This window comes from Paramisgurnus dabryanus, chromosome 14, assembly GCF_030506205.2.
Source record: "Paramisgurnus dabryanus chromosome 14, PD_genome_1.1, whole genome shotgun sequence".
Taxonomy (NCBI): domain Eukaryota; kingdom Metazoa; phylum Chordata; class Actinopteri; order Cypriniformes; family Cobitidae; genus Paramisgurnus; species Paramisgurnus dabryanus.
The window spans coordinates 27,509,573-27,531,501 of NC_133350.1; positions in this window are offsets into that span (position 1 = coordinate 27,509,573).

Here is a 21,929-nt window from a genome sequence, read left to right on the forward strand (position 1 = left end):
TTTTTAATGCAAAAGGTGTAAAAATTACTTTTCTAGATTAGAAAGGTGAACTTTCCTTTCGGTGCTTGCATCATGTTAAGGTTACAGTAGATGTTTTGCACTCTTGGTGGGAGATCATTGTGCAAGTTTTTTTCTGGTGAAACATCTTACACCATAGACTTCCATTGTATATGCATTATTGATAATTCAGTCATATTATTACATTAATGTATTGTGGAAACAAACAGATAGACCGTAGTCAGTTTCATGCTGATGTAGTTGTTTCTAAGTAATGGAAAGTGAAAGTCCTGCTATTAACTTATGGGAAACCACATGTACATTGTTTTGTAACTGTATTTTTATGGTAGCTTACTTCAGAATTCACATTTCCTTGTCAATGAGGAACCACATACACTGAAGCAGTCTACAGTACACAATAAAAAAAATTAAAACTTAACTGATCTCAAGTTTAATAGTTAAAAAGATACAAAGTTGTTTTCTCCTTTGATCATGTCTTATTTTGCCTAGGGCAGATCAAGTGAGCCAGGATGACCCCTATGAAACTTACTGTAAATGCATGTGTACACAAATCATGCTTCCAGCTTTCTCTTTAATCCTGGACCACCTCGCAGTGTAAAACTCCAAATAACATTCTTTGAATTGAGATCCAAGTTTTATTTCCTTGTTTCTGCTCGCGTCATCATTCAAGGGAAGCGACATTTTCACAAGAAACAGGATGGACCGGAAGGCGGGGGCCCAAATCCAAGCCCAGCCTAATGAGAGTCACTGTACGCATGGACACACACACACACTAACATGAAAGCCAGATGTTGGCAGATCCCACCCATTGTGTGCGTGATTGTACTAAGACCAGACCAGACCAGACATGATGACAGTGTAACGGACAAACTGTCTCAGTATTGTTGCTGGTTCATCAGATTAATTTAATTTCCTGGATGTTCCTGAAAACATTCCCGACTGAAATCTCAAAGGTGTCTTACTGACCCCAACCATGCAAATTCCAAAACTGTATTTGTTTCTTTCCACCATTGGCTCCGTCCGTCTCTGCCACACGCTAGATTCCATTCATTCCTTCCATAAATATTTCAAAGGGGAATTTTTCCGCTTTTCCAAAATCACATTTCTTAGGGGGAGTATGAAGCATTCCCAAACTATTAGTCTACATTTCCAGAACAAACAAAAGCCCGGTGGGTGTAATGGGAGTGGAGCAGAGCATACTGAACGTTGGGAGAGTTGAGCGGGAAGATCGGATTGTTCTCAGTTATTATGAAGAGGAATTTCAGATATGTTCACGTGGCTTCCTCAGGCTTTGTTGTACATACAGGTACACCACCCTGCATGCACAAGTTGACTTGTCATCAGAAGTAGGCAATGTTCAGCGTGTTGATACAAAAATCGAAATAGTTGTATTTAGGCTTGCTTACCGGACCTGCATACATGCCAATTTAAATGCGGTTTTCGAGCATTATGGGTCAGATGACACCATTACACCAATGATCAAATTTAAAGTTGACTACTTTCTGTAATAAAGATTGCATGTGAATCAGGAACATCATTCCCGTTCTTTCCATCTTGGTTTTTCCATGATTTCTGCAAAGGGCCTCTTCGGATGAGCGACTTTGATGAACTATCAATTAGGGCATGCCAAAGTATAAATGATCAAAATAATTTAATTAAAAGGGGACATGAAGCAACCCTGTAGAAGAGAGGAGAGCAGCTCCAGAGTAACGTATCAAAATGATGACTCGCACGCTGTCAGTAATGAAAGGTCAGGCGAGTAATCCCCCTGTAGAGAGAGAGAGAGACCTCGCTAAAGGTTACACCACAAACATCAATCTCTCTCTCTCTCTCTCTCTCTCTCTTACACACACGTGGGTTGGGAGTGTGGGAGGGGGAGCACATGTGTACAAGAGAGTGTGATGTAGACATGTGAAAGTGTGAGGACAGATCACTCCTACCTCACATTTCTGGAGAAAAATACAGCATCTAATCAAACGATGTTCAGTTTCTCTTTGCATGTCTTACTGTACACAATTCATTATTGCAAAGAGAGTTTTATTTAATCTGTTGTTTAAACCCTAAATATCCGTTATTGGTCCATAAGTTACCTTTGATAAAAATGATTAACACAACAATAGCAAATAGCAGTCATTTTTGATTAACTACCATTGCATTTGGGATTTGTTGGGATGCTTCTAGTCTTATATAAAAAGCTTGTTGCACTCTAGGTGTACAGTATATGCAGGGTGCACAACTTTAAAGGCTTAATATGGTTGGGAGGGTCACCATTTAAGATTGAAAATTATTAAGATAAAAGATAAAAAAATAGTCCCTAGCTGTCATTGGGGTGCAAAACTTATCACGGGGTTTGTCAAAATAAGTGCCTGCTGCACACGCATCAAAAGCCTTTATGATAAAAGAGACGCTCACGTTCACAAAATACACACAAGACAATCCCTTAACAGTAAACATTGATTACGCATGAGGTAATACACTCACCTAAAGGATTATTAGGAACACCATACTAATACTGTGTTTGACCCCCTTTCGCCTTCAGAACTGTCTTAATTCTACGTGGCATTGATTCAACAAGGTGTTGAAAGCATTCTTTAGAAATGTTGGCCCATATTGATAGGATAGCATCTTGCAGTTGATGGAGATTTGTGGGATGCACATCCAGGGCACGAAGCTCCCATTCCACCACATCCCAAAGATGCTCTATTGGGTTGAGGTCTGGTGACTGTGGGGCCTTTTAGTTCAGTGAACTCATTGTCATGTTTAAGAAACCAATTTGAAATGATTCGAGCTTTGTGAAATGGTGCATTATCCTGCTGGAAGTAGCCATCAGAGGATGAGCACATGGTGGTCATAAAGGGATGGACATGGTCAGAAACAATGCTCAGGAAGGCCGTGGCATTCAAACAATGACCAATTGGCACTAAGGGGCCTAAAGTGTGCCAAGAAAACATCCCCCACACCATTACACCACCACCACCAGCCTGCACAGTGGTAACAAGGCATGATGGATCCATGTTCTCATTCTGTTTATGTCAAATTCTGACTCTACCATCTGAACGTCTCAACAGAAATCGAGACTCATCCGACCAGGCAACATTTTTTCAGTCTTCTTTTGGTGAGCTTGTGTAAATTGAAGCCTCTTTATCCTATTTGTAGTAGAGATGAGTGGTACCCGGTGGGGTCTTCTGCTGTTGTAGCCCATCCGCCTCAAGGTTGTGCGTGTTGTGGCTTCACAAATGCTTTGCTGCATACCTCGATTGTAACGATTGGTTATATCTTTCAAAGTTGCTCTTCTATCAGCTTGAATCAGTCGGCCCATTCTCCTCTGACCTCTAGCATCAACAAGGCATTTTCGCCCACAGGACTGCTGCATACTGGATGTTTTCCCTTTTCACACCATTCTTTGTAAACCCTAGAAATGGTTGTTCTTGAAAATCCCAGTAACTGAGCAGATTGTGAAATACTCAGACCGGCTCGTCTGGCACCAACAACCATGCCACGCTCAAAATTACTTAAATCACCTTTCTTTCCCATTCTAACATTCAGTTTGGAGTTCACAAGATTGTCTTGACCAGGACCACACCCCTAAATGCATTGAAGCAACTGCCATGTGATTGGTTGATTAGATAATTGCATTAATGAGAAATTGAACACGTGTTCCTAATAATCCTTTAGGTGAGTGTACGAGTATCTGGCAAACGCGAGCGTCTCTTTTATCATAAACCCTTTAGACGCATCTGCAGCAGGCAATTATTTTGACAACACACGTGATGCACATAGGTTCACTCGACGCGCCAAACACATATTTTGAAATTACAAACCTCACACATGAAGGGCTACATACATCTATACATACACAGTGCTATGAATATAATAATCTGACTGCTGTTGAAATAATACCAAATTTTCAAAATATGATTTTTATATTACAGGTACAGCATTTATTTACTGTAAAAGCTACTTTGGTACAATGCAAAATTTGGAAGTGCTATAGAAATCATTTAGATATTTGAATATATGAGGAAACACTTTTTGTCATACCATGTGTCCCTTTGTTAGCTAACTAACAAGACTAAAGTTGTTGTTAATTACAAAGAAAAGAATGAAAACAGGTGCATGACACGAGGACAGGTGCATGTTTCTGGACATACATGTCCTGATCGATTCTGTGGAAACAATGCACACTGATATCACACAGTGTTTATTGTGGTCTGAGGTCACTGGTTTGGCTAAAGTAGAGCAATACCCAGCACTGAGCAGGTGACAGGTGACAGATTGTGCTGGGAAATCACCACATGAAGCAACCGCTCTGCAATCCTCCTCGTGTTTACAGACAAACATCACCCTGCAAAACAACTCGGCCATTTCTCCCAAATATTATTGTCCTACACCTCCCATCCTCTCACTGGCCGCTGTTGTACAGATTGTTTTTGAGTGGTCCACACGTGATCTGATAGGAGGGGGTCCACATGTGTGTTGCAAACAGGAACGGCTTCCCAACTCCGGTACAACGGCATCAAAACATGTTCAGCTCATCAAAACATGATCTCACTCTTATTTAACTTTCGAAGAAATGATGTGGGGGGGCAGTGGATGTTGTTTTAGGGTTTTTGTCCTCGTGTTTTTAGCTGAAAGGTTGTTTCTCAACACGAGGTGGTAAAGGGCATGCTGTTATACGCATGTACAATGGAGGAGAGGAACGCTGAGTCATTCAAATGCAGTATCAGGAGAAACAATGACTCAGTGATCGCTTTCGCTCTTCCAACGTGGAAGTAAATGGATGGAAGTTTAAAAAGAGGCACGCATGTGATGTCACAGGAAGGAGGTCAACGTGATGAAATCTGAATATTTATATAGAAATATAGTATGTGCCTACTTGCATCACCCAAAGCATGACTTTTAGATTGAAACTTTTTGTTTTAATATTTATTTGATTTAATCAGTTTTTTTTTATTTAGTATAAACATATATGTATGCTTTTGGCACACACTTTATTTTAAGTAACTTACATGACATTTTAACTATAAACTTTATTATTGTACTAAATGGGATTCAAACCCATCATATTTGCATTTCTAACAAGATGCTTTTCCAATTAAACTACATGTACACATTTTATTCATTCATATTCTGGGTTTGTGTGCTTTATGTCTGTCTGTTATTTTTGTTGATTCTGGCATATTATCAGGACGATATGCAATGCTAAAGAAATTGTTTTGGGCACTTCATTCCCACTTTTCATATCAATACAGCCCGTTCCTTCACATATTGTACAGCACCAATGGTGACTAAAAACCCCCCACAACATCCAAAACCTCAGTCATCCTCAGTTATTGTTGCCTGTAATAAAAATAGACTCTGAAACTCCTTATACTAACAGGGATGTTTTATCAGAGTTAAGGAAAAAGCTGTGTACATCAGCATGCGGGGAATCTAGACAGTAGCCAGCCGTCTGGCCAGCCAAGCCTGTCGGTTTCCTGCAGAGGCTCATAGACGAGACCCTGAAAGTGTCAGACCACTTTTATGATTTTATGAAGGCTAGTGGCGACCTGATGTAATGCCAGAGGAATTTACCTCAACCACTGCTGGCTGTCTGCCTGCTCTACACACTGCTAGACTAAACAATACTGAGAGAGTATAGTGTTAAAACTGGTCTAATGTCGACACCTGCCGGTGCGTAATGGTAATGCACTATTAATTCGCGTTTGATAAAGCCCTCCAAGTGGAGACCTTCAGACAATTTAACAGGTTAATGATAAGAAACGTAATCTTAACAATAAAATAATTTAGACACATGACTACCTTTATGAAAATTAACCGTGGTTTTATTAGACTACAGTAAACGTGTATTATGGTTAGGTGTATTACTATTTGTAAGACGATGGTTTTACAAAAAAAAAAAAAAAAACTTTGAAACTATGGTTACTAAAAAGCATAACCATGGCAAGTTTGTACTAAACATGTTTTATTGGTTGAAGTTTATTCATACTAAAAGTCCTGTAAAATCAAACAAAAGTCATGCTTACGCAAGACATTTATTGCACATTTTAAATACAAAAATGTAAATAGTGTAAAATATGTTAATAAGAGCTTATATTAGATCGTTTATACAAATATGTGTGGTATGTTACGATTATTTTTGTAAGGGCAATCTATTTATGTGCTACTAACAGATGTAAAACGCTTTCCAGTCTCTTTACACATATTGGTTAATTTGAATTTACATAACAGTTAAAAATGCCTTAAAGGCTTTTTATCCCTGTGCATGTCTTGCAGTATGCCTGCAGTATTAGCAATACGGCAGAAACGTGCTGCAAAGTACATTACAGTATACAGCTAGTGCAAACTAATAGATTGATAACGTAGTCAACACAACACTTGGTCATTTCGTGTCAGGAACAAAATCCAGCAAAATGTTTATTATAGCGATGCCACAGGAAATATACAGTAGGTGGACTCATGATTGTTCTGGAAACCTCCCGGGTTCCCAGCAGTGTTGAGCAAACCGGACAGACCATAAGGAGAGCGCATACTCTCAGCCAATCACAACAATTAAGCTGTTTCACACAGCCAATCAGAGGATTCATCTCTTACAGCCAATCAGAGAGCTGCTTTGATCCGCGATTGGAAAACAGGAGCTGTGGAAAAATATTGAAGGGATGTAAACACAGTCGTGTTTCATGTCCAAACTGTACAGAGTGTTCTGTTGATGCTCGCGCAACATTTGATCAATATTGGGTGTGTATAAGCGTGCGAGGAGAGAGATGTCCATGGATCTCATCCAAGATTGACAGTGTGTGCTGCTTTGATGTTTGCTGTTATTGCTTGGGGCTTTTTTGAAGTGCCAACAAGTGACAAAGTGGATTATTTAATTTGAGATGAGTCAAAATGTCCCGATTTCTGCAAAGTACTTATTTTTGAAACACAATGAAATGATCAATAAAATGTAAACAAACATTTTAAGAAAAAGTTGAAATAAACATATCCACATCTAAATTTAACAAGACCACTCAAAGGAAAATGATACTTGTTGATGTTTTGGTCTCTAAATATAGCTTGGGTGCCTAAATCAATGCAATTAAAGGTTGATGGCATTCCTTGGCTACTACAATCGATGCAAAGGTTACTACACTATAAAAAAATCCCTTATTGCACTTGAATTTACAATTAATTTAAACTTTTTTTACTTATAAAAAATAATAAATTTAATAAATTTTAAAAATAAAGTACATTTTAGCTAAAGTTACTCCAACTTTATTTTTATTTTTCATGTCAAAATATGTGTTCAGCATGTCATGTGTTGCTCGTCATGGCAAAATATGTGTTCAGAGTGTAATATGTGTTGCTTCATCATGTCAAAATATGTGTTCGGAGTGTCATGTGTGCATGTCATGTGTTGCTTGTCATGTCAAAATATGTGTTCAGAGTGTAATATGTGTTGCTTCATCATGTCAAAATATGTGTTCAGAGTGTCATGTGTGCATGTCATGTGTTGCTTGTCATGGCAAAATATGTGTTCAGAGTGTAATATGTGTTGCTTCATCATGTCAAAATATGTGTTCTGCATGTCATGTGTGTTGCACGTCATGTCAAAATATGTGTTCGGCATGTCATGTCTGTTGCTCGTCATGTCAAAATATGTGTTCGGCATGTCATGTCTGTTGCTCGTCATATAAAAAAATGTGTTCGGAGTGTCATGTGTGGCCCGTCATGTCAAAAAATGTGTTCGGAGTGTAATATGTGTTGCTTCATCATGTCAAAATATGTGTTCAGAGTGTAATATGTGTTGCTTCATCATGTCAGAATATGTTCTGCATGTCATGTGTGTTGCACGTCATGTCAAAATATGTGTTCGGCATGTCATGTCTGTTGCTCGTCATATAAAAAAATGTGTTCGGAGTGTCATGTGTTGCCCGTCATGTCAAAAAATGTGTTCGGAGTGTAATATGTGTTGCTTCATCATGTCAAAATATGTGTTTGGAGTGTCATGTGTGCATGTCATGGGGCGCTTTTCATGTCAAAATATGTGTTCGGCATGTCACTTATGTTGCTCTTTATGTTCAAATATGTGTTTGGAGTGTCATGTGTATTGCTCTTCATGTCACACTATGTGTTCGTTGCGTCATGTGAACCATGTGCATCATGCGTCATGTCAACAGAAAACATCTGCTTACAAAAAAATGCATGTTTATTGTATATAACAACACACTTGACAAATACTGTAAAAATCTCTATTACTGTAATCACAAGTTTAGTTCAGTAAGTATAATGAATACTTTACTGTAAGTACTGTAAGTAATAGTAAGTTTTCAATATTACTGTAAGCAGCCCCTTTTTTGTAAAAAGTCAGAAATCCAACTGAAACTTTTGCCAATTGCATCATCTCTGCTGTCCTGTTCTTACTCATACTCTTCATCTGCCTCTCAGACTGTTTCCAATCCACAAATTCGTAAAAAAAAGTGCATACAATTTTGAGATGTTTGTTTGCTTGAGACAACGGTGTTGTAGTTGTGTTCAACTTTTGCCCACCTGTATTTAGCATTTATAAAACAAGTGCATTGCAGTAAAAAAGGTTTGTTTAAGTGAGAATTTTGTGTTAAGAGTTTTGCAAAAAGAGTGCATAATTTAACAAATGGGTTGAATTTGGTTCAGAGATTGGGGTTCAGTGTTTTAGCAATTCAGAAAAACTGTAACAGTAAACTCTGATTACACATGAGATTAAGCGAGTATCGTGGATGTCTCTTTTTATCATAAACCCCTTTGAAGCATCTGCAGCACATATTTTGTTTACAAGTTTACATGACGCGCCAAATACATATTTTGACATGAAGAGCCACACACATGATGGGCTAAATGCATGTTGTGATGAGATTCGCATCATGCCCCCTCGAAAAAAACATTCACCGGATGCCAATGCTCACTAGTCAAGAAAGTTGAAATTAATTGTAATTTCAAATTGATTCAACTTAAAAGTGCATCAAGTCACATTTACAGTATTGGTTAAATGTAACTTACGCAATAATTTAATAGACCTATTTGGTGTTTAGCAATAATGTTAATTCCAGTCATGTTGGGATTTTCCATATGAGCCTATTGTTTTGAAAGCCAATGGAAACTTGCATTTGTGTTATAAAATCAAACGCATAAAGTTTAGAGGTGGAATAAAGAGCAGTGACTTTAGCAGCAGTTTCCAGGTGGGGCTGTCCAGTGTCTGCCCTAAAACACTGCATGTCTGACAGTAGGGCAGCACACAGCAGACATAGTGGAGTTTCCTTCATGCAGGCAAAGTGATTGTTGTGTGGAAAAGAATAAAAGTTCAAAAGATTTTCCAGTTAGGGTGGGCCTTTCCAGACCAAGTTTCGAACCCATTGTCAGTTGGACACTGTCCAAGCTATTCCTGCCAGGAAAACAATTAGGATAATATGCAGCCCAAGGTTATATTGTTAACCGAATCTATTGTTAACTTGAAAACAATAATTAGTCCACAATAGGAGCAGAATTTTGCAAATATAAGTGTGCATTTTTATGCATTCAGCATTTTATACACTGGGAGTGAACCCATGACTCTTTGTGCTGCCAATGCAACACTTTACCAGAGCACAAAATATGTACTAATGTGCACTGAAATATAAACAAAACTTTGAACAAAATTATTTTGATTAATCTTCTAAACCTGGCTTTAAGTTTGGACAATACTTTATTTATATATAACCCACCAAAACATTCCTGAATTAGGTCATTCAATAAGCATGCTTGAAATTGGCAATACATTTTATGCATCCTTAAAATAGTGTCTCAGTGGGTAGCAGTGTGGCCTCACAGCAAGAAGGTCTCTGGTTCTACTTGGGTTAAAACCCCACAGTCCAAAGACATGCTGGTTAGGTAAAATGTAGATGCCAAATCGTCCACTTAAGTAAACAAGGTCTAAATAGTAATAAATAAACATCAAACACTTCAGTTCTTCCAGGATTTATAACACTTTAATGACCATGTGAAGGTCGCTGGGTGTTTTCCAGTCTGACAATAAACAGAAATCAAAGCCAAGACCAAGTGCCGAATATTTGTGGGTACACTATGTTTGACCAACATTTGGTTTGTGATGCATAAAAGCATCCCGAACGGAAGTTAAGTCAAGGTTTATCTAGAATTCTTCTGACGTCCACAGAGCTCTCCAGGGAAAAAGAAAAACAAATCACATGACCAACGGTCAATGCTCCTGACCTTCTCATCAAACAGTGACGACTTGACAGTATAAAAAATGAAATGGATGGACGTGCAGAGTTTGTTTGGCCTGCACATGTATAAGTAAAGTTCTCAGACGTTTCTCGACAGACACATGACCAGAGCCCCTTGAGAAGTAGGCCATGGGATTACAGACAAATCTGGACAGCGCAGGCTGCACGCAGTATGCAGCGTTTTACGTTTATATTTTATTGCATTCAAAGGGACTACAGTGCATTTAAGTTATGTGTGTACCCAAGACCTCCAATGCAATGCTTTACTAACAGAAACCACACGCACGCGAACAAGGCACGAATCCAATAGGATCCGATCACACGGATGAGCCGTTCCACTACAGTGGAAGAATAACTGCATTTCCAGGCATCATTAATAAAACATCTGTTTATATGTCCAGTTGGATTATTCAGAGAAATCAGCTGGAACTTACATGCACACCACTTACATCAGCAGTATGCATTGCTGCCGTCTTATTAGTGGTTTGTGCACTTAAGGGAAAATGACAAATAACAGTGCCTGAAGTGATGAAAAGCGTTGAATGCTTGAATCTGATTGGCTGATGAACGTTCTGAGGTGTGCAATTATTTTCTTGGAAATGCGTGGCGTGTAGTTCCAGGCAGCTCCCTCTCTCTCTCTTTGTCTCTGTCGCTCTCTTTCTAATAACTTCATTAATAACTGCATTAGAATGCTATCAGCGGCTCAAGCCTCCATTGCCAGCTTTAAAATGACGTTTTGGGAACAAGCAAAAGAGTCGTTGGATGAGACGTGGAAGAAATAGTCCTACTCACAATAGCGATAACCAATACATAGTAAAATTTTTACAATTACATTTTACAATAGTAAAAACCGAACGAATCCCTTTAAAAATATCATGTGATCGATGTCTTAATGTGTGGTAACTGTAGTATAAGCTGAATAATTGACTCCGGGCCGTTGAATTATTGAAAAATAATGCACATCTGAGGCGTAACAGGCAACAGCCACTCCGCTTTGCGTCGTGGCCGCATCACCACCTCGGGTGTGCATTATTTTTCTAATAATTCAATGGCCCGTTGTAAATTATTCCTTACTTAAAATTACTTGTTGAACTGATTAAAGTTATTTAAGAAAAATATTTTTAAGAAAACTTAAGTCATGTGGAACCGGAGATTTTTTTCAGTGTAGTTAGAACTTCCTTGGTTTACTTTAAATAAAATTGTAATGGGTTGCTTTAAAGAAAGCGAATGAGAGATGAATCCATGTGCGAAAAGGTTTTATTGAAGTAAATCCCAAAAAGGGCCAGCAAACATATCCAAAGGGCAAATCCAACAAACGTAATCCAAAAACAGGCAAAGTGTCAGGGCAGGCGGCAAAACAGGCAAAATCCAAAAACAGGCACAGGTCAGAAACAGGAACAGATACAGATTAACAGGTAACAGATAACAGAATGCAGGTAAACAGGTACAGAGAGGTAACAGGCTAACTTACAAATGTATTAATCAGCAGAGAACTGTGGCCGGTTGCATAAACATAGCCATGACATTAAGACTGCGTCTTAAGAATGATTCTAACTAACTAGCAATTAGTTAGGGCTAATCAGTCTTATTTTTGGATTTAAATTAGACCAATCTACCTTTCTATGTAACATACTTAAAACGGTTATGATCAGTCTTGAAGAAAAAAATTCATGACTAACTTTTAAGACTAGTCTTAAAGTTTTATGCAACCGGCCACTGGTGTACAAGAAGTGGCTTAAAATACAAAACAGACAGGAAGTGTGAAGCGTGACATGGCAAGATGAATGTCAAAATAAAAGTCAGAACAGAGCAGGATATAAAAATAAAAGTCCAAAACACAAAACACAACATAACAAAGATCAAACCTTACAGAAATGAGTTTGAAGTCTACTTCATTCATCTGCATTAGGCCAACGTAAACAATTTTGGTTGACTAAGTGAAACTACACTGTAAAACAAGATTTGTTGTTTATTTTTTATTTATTTTTTATTTATTTATTGCCAAAGATTTATTCCTTGGAATTTTCTTGGTGAGCTCATCCACAATTGTGTCAAACATTGGAGAGCAACACCATGTCGCCATGGAACGGCGCCATCTTGGATTTAACTTAAATAAGTGTTTGTGCCACCTTAAAATGTTGAGTAAATTCAACTTTACAATTAGTTGACTCAATATTTGAGTTGACTAATTTTTTTAAGTTGAATAAACTTATCATTTTAAAACAGCTCAATTACTTACCTTTTTAAGTTGAAACATTAAATATTTTTTACAGCGCACACAGAGGATTGAGTTCCCAGCATGCTTTGCTCTCATGACTGAATAAAGACAGTAAATGTTGAAATTCAAAGGTTTTCTGTTATTCATGTATTTTTGGAGATTACCTCAGTGGCGAGTATATGCTTTCACTTAAGTTCAGGAAAAGCTTGTTATTGCCATTCTGGCACGTATGCAGCTTTACTCAGTAAGTAAAGAGGAAATGCTGTGTAAATGCTCATGCAGTAAACTCTCAGACACTTCCTGCCAGCTCTGCATTCGTTACATATGGGAAAAATAAAGATATTATTTGAAAAATATGTCCAACTGAAGTGTATAAAGTTAACTGCACTGAAAAAAATGATTCATTGAATTTGATCAATTTTTTTAAGGTAAGTGGTTGCAATCAATTTATTTAAGCTACATTTAAACAAAAGTTGTATATTTTATTTTACTTTACTAATCTTTTTGTTTAAATGTAGCTTAAATAAATTGATTGCAACCACTTACCTTAAAAAAAATGATTAAATTCAATGAATCATTTTTTTCAGTGTGGTGCATCACAAATTATTTTCTGGTGAAATTAAACAAAACAAGTTGATAAAATTCATATTAAAATTCATCCAGTTTATGTTCAGATACTTTTATTCATTTACGTTAACAAACAAACAAACAACCTATTATTGAGTGAATTCTGAAAAATAAATAAAAAGTTTCATTACATAAGCTGCGTTTTATAATAATAATGTTTTATTTGTTATTCTTTTTATTAAATCAATAGTTCAATGTCATTGACCCTTGAATTTCACCGTGAGAACACACAACAGCTTATTGCATTCTATTCATCATTAAATTCATTTAATCACAGTTATTTATGTTTTAAATGTTTTCATTTGGCTGAAGGTAGACCAGCTTTAGGTCTTGTTCACATGACGTCATCTCTGCATCACGAAGTTTCAGATCAGCACGTACCATAAGAACAAACAGCTGCTCACAGGCTTTACAGTTTATCAATGACTTACATCTGGACAACATGTTTACCACCTCATGTTGAAAAACAGCCTTCCAGCAAAAACATGAGGGCATAAACACTTAACCAACATCCATAGAGAGAGATTTATTTGCAGTAACACTGAATGAAAAACCCTGCTGAGATTTCTTTATTCTCTTCATTAAAAGATCATTATAATAAAAATATTTGAATTAAAATTGAAAATGCTCCTCTTGTCATGGGTTACTAAACACGTAAGAACACTCCCCTGTCTTTCATTGGTTGGACATACAAATAGTCCCGCCCCAAATTCATGCCATTGGTCTTGCAAATGTTGTACATTATTAACACTTCAGCAAAACTGACCTACAAACTAATTGTTGACCTGGCACATTAAACTGGAATAGGAACAATTTAAAAATATATACATTTATATATGTGTAGCATAAACAGATACTTTTGTGTCACTAGTCTGACACATCCAGTCCTGTTACATAAAACTCTGAAGACTGAACACAGATCTGCAGGACAGATTGGATGCAGTGATGTAAAGTAAGAGGCTTTATCATAGATCCCTGCATCATCAAATAGGAAATAGGATGATAAGAATGCACTTGTCTTTTTCTCTCTATCAGAGTCAGAAAAGCAGATGGACTCTATTATTTTATACACACGAGTCAATCAAGGCCTTGAGAGACCAGTGTACAACCTGCTGAATTGTACTGATATGCGGATTGGCTGAAGGGATAACAGGAAATAAACATGGACTAGTGACTTTTTTAAGCTGTGAGGTCAAATATAGTGTAATACCCAGATAGCATGCAACCATTGAAACAATGTTAAAAATCATTGATTTGTCAATGTTAATACCATTGAATTAATATCAGGTTTGCACCCTCCATAAATATTGAAAAAATATTGAAATTTCAACAAATCACCATTATCGTGATCAGTGTTTGCTTTAGTTGGGCCCTTTCTCTTGTGTTTTAATGTTAAGTTTTCTTTAGCTCTTGAAGCAGTGCTTTAAAATACGTCTGCTATTGCAAAGAAAACAAAGATCTAATGTTATCAAGTAGTTTAATTCTTGTAGATATACATAAATAATATTAATGAAATGCTGTTTAAGCTGTGCAAGAAATGGATATCATAGTACTACTTGGAAACAGTGGCAGGTCTAAACCCAACTAAAGCAAACACTGATCACAATAATGGTGGTTTGTTGACATTTCTATATTTTTTCCATATTATTGGAGGGTGCAAACCTGATATTAATTCAATGCAGTTAACATTGACAAATCAACTGTTTTTAACATTGTTTCAATGGTTTGCATGCTATCTGGGATACTTTCCTAATAAATCTGGAAGGATCTTTTAATTATTATGTAGTATCTGCAGTGTAATGCTAATCAGTAAAACATCATCATTTGTATAATAGAGAAAATTCATGCTGGTCTAACCTAGTATTTTTTGCAGGTATTTCACGATCTTCTCTCGGGCTCTCAGTGAGTGAACCAGAGATGTGACCCATTTAAAAGCTTTAAGATGAAGCGTGTAAACAGGCAATCAAATAAACAAAAATTTCCAGTGTTGCTGTAACAATATTTACTGCATTCCCACTTTGTAGTCTACAAAATTAGCCTAAACCGGAGATAATAGATGCCCTCTGGTCTTTAACAAACCTATATACTGAAAAAATGTGAAAATTGAGTAAATTAAATGAATAATGTTTTTTCAGTGTATTTTTCTGTGATTGAAAATAACTTAAATGGTTCACTAAATTTTATTCATTACAATATCGTCTTCCGTTTTAATGAAAAATATTATTTCTAGGCATATCACGTGTGTTTTAAATCAACCTATGTAAACATGACTCATTTAAGTTGGAACTAAATAATTTGTGTTGTATTAAAGCAATATTCCTAAAGCTGGGCAGGGATTTCCAGTTCCCAGATTGTTTTGCATGAGACTGAATAATGTAAATATTAAAATAAAGGTTTATTTTATGCACTTTTGATTATGATAAGAAAAGAAATGGACTTATTATTGTTTAGTATGTTGTTATATTAGTATTTAAAAGAGTTTTGTTGTTGGGTTTTTAAATCATTACTATTGTGCAGACGAGATGTGTAAAGCATTTGCTTAGGATGAGAACTGTCTCATTGACATCTATCAGTTACTGTATAGGGTTGTTTTGATCAGAAAGCATTGTAATGTAAATGCCTTGATTTGAAAGCATTTACATTAAAAATGTTTATGCCACAATCAGTTTCTGTTTCAGTTGAGTGTTAGTTATGGTTAGCTTGCAAATGTGTGCTGTTGCTGTAGTATAATAACTTTAGATTTTGAAATTTTACTAACAGTATTAGATAATAGTAGCATTGCTGAATTTTACTTATTTTTACTCAGATCAACTCGATTTAATTGTGCTAATGTAACTAAAAAACATGTATGTTTATCCAAATGCATGTATGTAAAACCACTCACCTTAATAAAAATAAAGCAAATTTAATGTTTTTGTTCTGTGTTTATAGCAACTTTTCCAATGTTATTTAAATATTAAGCAGTAGAATATAATATACATTATGTAAAAGTTGTTTATTGTTAATAGTAATTGTAACAACTAGTTAATCATCTAGCATAAATAAATGTCAGCTTGTTTAAGAAAAAAGTGTGCCACCTTGTGGTGACTGTGTAAATTATTTTGTAATTTTTATAATTGAATAATGTTGTCACGCATGGAAAACTATAAACCAAGCTGATTTGCTGGTGTTAACTGGTTAAGCTGGTCTTCCAGCCTGGCCAAGCTGGTTTGACTAACAAATTAACAAAAATGTAAGAATGAGTAACAAATTAAACTGTACAAACAGCCTGGGTTTTATCATCATAATTCGCTCATTTTTGTCATTTGAAATACACATCTTTGTATTTGAGTCTTTGTATTGTTTATTTGATTTTATTGTTTTAGTTTATTTCTGAACCACATTCATTTATTATTTCTAATTCATAATTATTTCAGGAAATTACTACTGTGACTTTATAGTGTTTGCTGAATTAATTTGGCCATTCACGTTACGTCAGCTCAGCAACATTGGGTTGAGAGCATTAGATATGAAATATTTAAGACCTCACTCTAAAGGAGCCCCTGTCCTGTGTGTGTCTCACCAGCTGAAGAGGGTGCACATTTTTCTGTCTTAACCTGTGAGCATAAAGCTGATGGTCCCACAAAGAGGCCTATGAGTTAGGAAACTAGCAAATGTAATGGTGAGCACCTCAAAGCGACTTTAGGATTTTAAGGGCACTAAGTGCAAACTAATTCAGGGTGAGCTAATTTTTAAAATGTTTATCTTTGTGGGTTTGATCTCCAAATATGTTAGGGATGTTTAAAGATTTAAATATTTCATGGTAAGTAAATAGAGGGTCCTGCCCTGTGGTCCATGCACACATCCACATCACAGAGCATGCTGTAGTATGCAAGGAAATGCCAAATGCTCTAAGCACTTAAAACATCTTCAGCTTCCTCTGTAGCTGCATGCCCCACAAATACACATTTTTGTTTTTGTTTTTTAATTACATGATGAAGTTCATAAGCAACATTGGTCCAGCATGGTCCCAGTAGAGAGTCACCGCAAGTTATTTCGTGGGTAGGTGATAGACCCTGCCTTTCTCCAGATGGATTAAAGCAATAAGCCCCAAAAACAGTGGGTTATCAGTACATTTTATAACAGCTAAGGGGTGTTGTTAGGCACGACGCGAAAAGCAATGCCTAAAATCTCCTTAGCTGTTATAAAATGAACTGTAACACCATTGCTTTAATTAAACGGTTACTTTACATTTACTTCATGCATATCAGGGTTTCATAAAATAAAACACAGCAAATAAGTTGTAAATATATTAATACAAATATTACTCTTCCGACAAAGTAGTTCCTCCGAATCATGTGTTTCTGCAATAGAACGCAGTTCACAAGCAACACAGATGCAGCAAATATGCAATGAAAATATGATTAAAGACTGAGGTGTTTATTTTCATAAATTAACATTTATGTTTTTTATACATTAACATTTATATCCTGCAACTGTTGTTGAAATATGTTTTTGGAAGCATGCTTAAATATGTGGATGTTTATTGACATTTATCTGGATAACACCATTAATTGCGAATTGTTGAAAAATAGATCAAACATGTTTGCACTTTTCTTAGCTGTAAGAGGACTCTTTGGTTCTGTACATGTGCGTTTTTTTTTTTGGGTAGTGTGTTATTTTGCTCCAGCATTTTTGCTCAGTGTAGTTTTGGCGCTATAACATTGCAGAGAAGATTCACATTTATGCCCTGTTACTGATATGATTTCTCTTGCCTCTAGGACGGCATCAGACAGTACAGCTGTGCTTCTCAAGCAGTTGTTGGTGTAGTAATGGTCCCCGTGCCAGCTGCTTTACAGATTTGTGGCAACAAAGATACAGTAAAAGGAGGTTTACCCCCATGGGATCTCTAGTATACCTAATAAAAAAAAAATGAGAACATGGATCCATCATGCCCTGTTACCACTGTGCAGGCTGCTGGTGGTGGTGTAATGGTGTGGGGGATGTTTTCTTGGCACACTTTAGGCCCCTTCGTGCCAACTGGGCATCGTTTAAATGCCATGGCCTACCTGAGCATTGTTTCTGACCATGTCCATCCCTTTATGACCACCATTTACACATCCTCTAATGGCTACTTCCAGCAGGATTATGCACCATGTCACAAAGCTCGGATCATTTCAAATTGGTTTCTTGAACATGACAATGAGTTCACTGTACTAAAATGGCCCCCACAGTCACCAGATCTCAACCCAATAGAGCATGGATGTGGTGGAACGGGAGCTTTGTGCCATATATATATATATATATATATATATATATATATATATATATATGGTACATGTATATATACATCAGAACCAATTAAATCACAGAATTCTGTTTTCTCTGAAATGCATTAAGAAAACTGTATAAGTTTATTAATGTTTACAACATAAAGCTGTATGCAATTGACTCAAAAACAATGATAAAACAAACACATATATTAACTTTTTACAGTACTATCCAATGGTATAGGGAAATTAAAGTGTATCTTATTTATACACCTTTGTTATACAGCACATTACATAATATAAAAAGTAACTGCTCTCAGTAATCTTTGGTCTGCGTTATTTCTACATAAAAATAGTATACATTGTATGCCAAATACTTTCTAAATTTAAAATATAATGTTTCTAAAAGATACCAAATAATGTATTTTAGGAATATGCTCTCAGTGCATTGTTATAATGATATTCTTTCGATATATTTAAAATTAGGTACACTTCTTTGTTAGAATTTGTAAAGTGCTATGAAATATATTTGAAATACAAAAAAGTATATTTATTTTTCACCAGGGTAGATAGGTGATATTGATCTTTTGTTATCATGTTACAATCTATGGTAGGCTATATAAAGGTTTACTTTCAGTAATCATTCAATGTGTTGTAACCTGTATTCTTGTTGAAGCTTTAGATTTCCAGATGTCTACCAGAGATCGCGTTAACAGAAAATTCCGCCTTTAACGGAATATTTGCACCAGTGACGAAAAATCTAAAGCCATCCGTCATTTTGACAGATTGCACTAACAACCTGTAAAATGTAATTCCCAGTCTTGTCCAGATGGTGGCAGGTGCGTTGCGCCGTGCAGACTGATCTCGTAAAGTTCTGCGAGAGAGCGATTCGTAATATAGAAATCCTCTCGCGATACTTTGATGTCACACGCTGATAGGTCTGCGCAAAGCTGCTTAAGTTTAACACACTCCAGTGTGGTGGAAGGACGGGAGATCAATCTCTAGAACAGGGGTCTCCAAACTTTTTGTGAGCAAGGGCTACCACAATGGCTAAAACAATCTGGGGGGCTACTTTTTCCTATAATCTACTCAAAACTTTTTTGTTTTACTTGTTCATTTTATTTTATTTATTTTTACATGTTGATATGTTTTACATACATTAAAGAAGTCAAGCTTATATAAAAATATGTAATTAATAAATATTAAAATTGAGACTATTAGTAGGATGTGATTGGCGGGCAACTCGCAGACTCTGTACGGGCAAACTTGCAGACCACTGCTCTAGAACAAAATGAAAAACTGCAGCAAGACTTCTGTCCGAGGTAAAGATATAAAATCTAGTGAAAAGTCGGCATTCATCTGCCTTGATGCATTTATTACACAAAGACTATCATTCATTCAATGCGGATGAAGATGTTTCATATACGAAAACAAAAGCTATTAATTATTATTTTTAAAATATGAAATGACGAATAATAATTAATCATGAAGGTTATTTTATGACCCTGACCTTCAAAATGACGAAGAATGAAAAAGTCTAATGCAACCTCGCTGTCTACTGTAGCCTAATCTATGAAAAGCCATTACCCTCATTTTACCACCTGGACACATTTTACAGAGGCTGTTTCTCAATTCCAAGAATGCAAAGAACAGACTTGCGGTCTTGTGAAGATTGGTCTTGCCAGGCAACCTTGTCTGGAGCTGATCTGTGATAGGTTTTACACAGATGAAGAGCAGCACGGCTTCAATGAACATTCACACAAAGCAGAAGAGAAAGTAGAAGTGAAGAGCTCCCTATATAACAGCAAACAAGTTAGTATGTTAGCCTATATTCTTGTCCTGCACAGACAATCCATAAAACCAACAAATGAAAGAAAATGTTAAAAGGCTTTCAATAAATGAATAATAAAAGTTACATAAGATCCTTTGCAACACATTGAAAGAATTTAGCTTCCACATCAATTGGATTCTCTGTTGTCCCAGCTTAAAGATTGACTACGTGTTTTTTTCAAGGTGGGAGTCAAACATTCCTTCCTAAGTACATTGTCTGTTTCTGTGACTTGTGAAAGAAAAATGGTAAACACTACTTATGGTACAACACTAAACACATTAGTTAAGTACTTAAAATTAAACACAGTGAAATATAAACTTTTAAGTTTGGATTAATTGTAATTTATAAATATTATTTACTTAAAAGTTTGCATAGGTTTACTTAAATGTTTTAGGTAATCCATTTCCACAAAAGCTTCAAGTAGGGGTGTGCAGGGCAAAAACTAACGCAGGGTTAATTGTAACACGGACTGTTGGTTGAGCATTTTGGTTTTCCGGTATTTTTTACACGCTGCCGAAAGACGATCTCCTGCAAATTATTGGAAATGTATAATGTTTTTCCAGAGAGTTATTGATGAACAAGTGTTTTTCATATGTTTTTTTTATTTCTAAGTTGGGTGTGTAAGATACCAAATCCAATGCTATGTCATTTTAATCTTGTCATATTTATTTAGTCTTGTTGACTAAAACATAGCATCGTTTTGAAATATGTCTGCAGCTATTAGCAACTTTTTTGGTGGACTTTAAAATATTTTGACCCAGAGAGGTTTATTGTAACGCTATGTTACAACTAAACCCTCAACACTTACGATATGAAAACCACTAATGTTAGCGTAATTCTTGCCATTTTTTTTAAATCGGCTACACACGTATAATTGCTGACTGCCAACAAAATAAATGTGCCTGTCTTATCAAAAATCGTGTGTCAAATGTATTTTTGTTCATATCTTTAATATTGATTGAATAAGGTCACGTCAAAGATTGAAATCATAATGAAATGAATGGCTAAAATCAGATTTTGATGCTCATTATCTCAGAATTAGATTTTGAAACTGTAGTATGATTATTACAGACTGGGTCACATTTAAAAAAATTCTTCATAATTGTGCTGCTTTTTCTCACATATTTAGACATTTGTATCCATTTATAATTGAACTATTGTTAGAAAAGGACTGTATGAATGAATACAGTGTGGATACCTGTCTATTATAGACAGATATATAACAATATCCACTTCAAGTATATAGACAAAATAGTATTGAAATATTTGTTTGCAAACTTAATTTTTAGCAAGTGTTACAACTAACCCCCCTGTACCACCTATGGGGTAAGTTGTAATGTTTGCACTTCTGTCACATTTTGCGTAATTGTCCAAGAATGGTAAGTACTAGAAACAAACTTCAAATGTTTATTTGTAGCAGAGATGTGTGTGTTGCTTGTGTAACCAAAAAGCGTTACGTTGTGCCCCGCTCTCCCCTACTCTGAACTTGAACCTGTTAAACAGCCTGTCGGCACCCCGTACAAGTTAACAGTAAAGTTATCTGTTCATATTAAAACCACATTCTTTCTCTTTCCTCCTTAAATTCAAATGCATGCTTGTACACATAAGCATACCCAGATCTAGTGCATTCCCAGATAGCATGCAACCATTGAAACAATATAAAAAATTGTTGATTTGTCAATGTTAATACAATTGAATCAATATCACGTTTGCACCCTTCAATAATATTGGAAAAAATATTGAAATTTCAA